Raw genomic sequence first — 3,936 nt, 5'->3', positions numbered from 1 at the left:
CTTAAAATCACAGTCTTTCTAAAAATAGTTAAAATACTCTCTCGTTCAAATCAAACCAAAGACATTCATATATGACCTTAGGATTATTACCTGTAAGATGCGATGACTTTGTACATACATCGGGGTTAATTATAATCAAAATACTGAAGTCTTGAAACAAATAATTCCATTCTGACTCCTATTACGTGTCTAGTAGTAAGAATTGAGTGGGACCACCCACTCGACGATTGTACCAACATCAACTTACATACGACGTTCATATACCGCTTGATCGTAGGGAAACCTGTCAGGGATCATGATATCAAGTATCATTACTGACTATCGAAACACACCCACTACCAGTGCTAGACACTGTGGTATGAATCATCTACAGTAATAATAATATCAAACAAAACGGAACACCCTAAAAAGAGACACAAGATACTCTATCACTCTAGTGATCTCTTCTTATGAGTATAGCTTAACACATGTTATCTAAATTGATATTGTTGTCATCATCCAATTTTGATTGATATAGCCCTCATCTTCCCGATTTAACGACTACAAAAGGACCCTTCACCTAACACCCCCCCCCCCCCGAATATCGAAACCTTCGTCTCTCGTAAACATCCAGCACGGACCTCCGGGTCATCTCTCGATGTGAAACCTCCAAAACACGCACCAGAGGAGTGTTATACTTCCAGAAACCTTATCACAAGTATTTACAGGAGACCTTTGGGAATGTCACGCATAGAGCAGACAAGGTTCAAGAACAGAGGCTTGGGACGGATACGGTTAGTCTACCACTACTACGTGTATACGCGAGGATAATGTATAATTAAGATTCTACGGACATTGGATGCGTGCTTCCGCCCTATTTCCTATTCCATGTTTGGTTGTGGACTTGGGGCAGAGTCACCCATCCAACTGTCTTGCCAATCTTAAGCACATACGACCTATATGCGCAAGTTAATAATAGATAGACCAGGTACGAGTCATGCCATGAACTTCAGGCCAAGGTTGCCCAGGAGGACGAGTGAATGTCCTACCATCCGAAAAAAGTCTAAGTCGCGTAAACCAAACCCACATGCTTCCTACCGAGCTACAAGAACTGTCAGGTCAAACCTGTCGAACTCCTCAACAATGAAATTGAAGAACCAAGCTTCTCACCCTTGAGAGCTTCGGTCTTATTCTTCAAATAAAAAGACAAATTGGTCGAAGTTCCATCGACCTCAGAGGCCCCGACAATATCTCCAGTAGAAACCTTTACTATTTGCCTCGCATAAACGAATAGGTCGACCAACCATAAGGAACGAGGTACCCTTCAGGAATTGGACCTGAGATCTGAATATCACCAGTTGCGAGTATTGGAAAAGGATGTCTGAGGACAATCCTTCAAATTCGATGCGAACACTGCAAGTCCGTAGTGATACCCCTTGGATAGGACCAACCCGCTCGCAATATTCATGAACGTAATAAAATAGGATATGCCATTCTTACTGGGATCAGTTCGTCATTGTCATTGTAAATGACTCGCTTATCTACCCTCGTAGTAAGAAGGAAACCAAGGAGAGCAACTACAACAAACCGCGGAAGCAATACGATCAGAGAAGCCTTACCCGAAGTTCTCTAGATACGAGTTTTGGAATTGAGGAGTTGAATTCCTAAGACACATCATTATCAATGTGGAAATTCTTAAGGACCCTTTCAATTGATCAAAAACCATTGAGAAACAGTCAGCACCAAAGGCGTCAGCAGGAATACGCCAAAATTTCGGGTCTCGCTGACCTATCGTCTTAGTTCCTTTGGAACTTCTCGTAAATTACGGAACCCCCTTACGACTTTGACCCTGAAGGGAGCAACCCTTGACTGGGAAGAGAAGCAAGATGGAGAAACCTTTAGAACCCCAGAATAAGAGACCAAATTCCTCTGGAAGCCTCACTCTGGGAAGGCTTAGTACGCTTCGGAAAGCGTGGAAAGCCGAAACCCCAGATAATTATGCCTTTCGAGATTCTTGTCAGAATCATCCCTGTAAATCGCTACTTCAATCTACTCCCGCGAGCTTGGTAAAGTACATTCTACCCGACACGTCCCGAACTTGTAGAAGTATCTATCCGACGAGACTCTCGTAATCCCCCTCGACGAGATCGAGTTCCACAAGAGCCTCACCTTCGTCAAAGAACCGTAGTGACCATGGACCGAGAGGTCAAGCGAACGCAACAACACCGCTTCCCATTAGTGAAAGTTCGCTGGAATAATAACCAAGGACCTAGAGTCACTTGGGAGCGCGAGAATAAGTCGATTAGGAAGTATCCCCACTTCTTGGCTCGATTGTTCATACCTACTCCTTGCCTAAATTCAAATTTCGGGACGAAATTCCCTATAACGGGGGGATGATGTGACAACCGTCAATTTCCGGTCAAGTCAAAGTCAACTGAAGTCAACAAGTCAAACCGTTCGACTCAATTTGCCCGTGGGTACTAGAGTTTACGATATGTAATCTCTAAACAACTCGCTATTCTAAGGAGAGATCATAAATCGAAAAGTACGTACATCTAGATCTCCTTAACCTAAAATTGTCGTAAGTGACGAGCCAAACCGATAAAACAATGTTGCATACTCATCGGGAGTGTGTAAGATCCTTAAACAAGGCTTAACAGGGTTTACGGACCTTGCATTGCGAAGCCGGACACTCACATTTGTCACCCACAAAACCACTCTCAATCGTTTTCACTCTATCTCACTGTAATCGAGGATCTCTCCCAAATCTCCCCAAGTATGTGAAATCTTTCTTTGTATGAGAAATCTCTCCAAGAATATGAAATCTATCCCACATCTCTCCAAGTATGTGAAATCTCTCCCAAAACTCTCTTTGTATGAGAAATCTCTCCAAGAATATGAAATCTCTCCCAAATCTCTCTAAGTATGTGAAATCTCTCCCAAAACTCTCTTTGTATGAGAAATCTCTCAAAGAATATGAAATCTCTCCCAAATCTCTCTAAGTAGGTGAAATCTCTCACAAAACTCTCTTTGTATGAGAAATCTCTCCAAGAATATGAAATCTTTCCCAAATCTCTCTAAGTATGTGAAACCACTCCCAAAACTCTCTTTGTATGAGAAATCTCTCCAAGAATATGAAATCTCTCCCAAAAGTACCCATAACTTTTTGAAGTCATTCGGGTCATTCCGACCATTAACTGAGTCAAAAACGGCTTGAATCGGGGTAAAAACGAGTAAAATAGGCTTAAGAACCCGAAACCCCTCTTAAGGAGCCGAAACCCCTCTTAGGGCCGAAAGTCCTCTTAGGGACCGAACGCTCTTGGACCGAACCCGAAGGTCCTCTCGGAACCGAAACCTACGTCTCAGGACCGAACCTCGCACATGCTCGAGCTCGAAGTTACTGTTCACTTCAGTCTATTTCGCTTCTTGATGTTCCGCTTCTCTTCGCCTCATTTCGCTTCGGACCCAGCACCAGAAGGGACCGAACCTTCGGCCCCCTTACGAGAAGCCTCGCAGGAAGAGCATTTCCTCCCGGTTTTCGACTACGACTTCATTTTAGCTTCATTTTTAATTATTTTAACGCGGGATTTTCACTCAAAACATTATTTTAACATATAAGCCCCCATATTTATTAATTATCCACGTTTTTGGGGATAAACCTTATCCAAGAAGAGTGGGTGAAGTACAAGAGGTGGAGTGTTGACTTTTCTTTATTCTATGACACAAGCAACCACTCTCATACCCACTCCATGTCACTATTCACCATCAGCCCATACCTAGTCATTTCATGGTACTTTTCCCACAATTTTTCAGCCACACACTTGGTCAAGGGTAAGAAAACCCTCCTTTTTCCTCACACTTCTCTCATTTTCTCATTCTTTCACTAAGAAGACCAAACTCTTTTCCTCTCAAACTTCCTCCCTCAAATTCGAGATTCAAGGCTGATTATCAAGCTTT

The sequence above is a fragment of the Lactuca serriola genome, chromosome 4 (genome assembly GCF_051521515.1).
Source record: "Lactuca serriola cultivar US96UC23 chromosome 4, Lser_US96UC23_V15, whole genome shotgun sequence".
Classification (NCBI taxonomy): domain Eukaryota; kingdom Viridiplantae; phylum Streptophyta; class Magnoliopsida; order Asterales; family Asteraceae; genus Lactuca; species Lactuca serriola.
The sequence above is the reverse complement of the archived record's forward strand: the minus strand, read 5'-3'. Positions refer to the sequence as shown.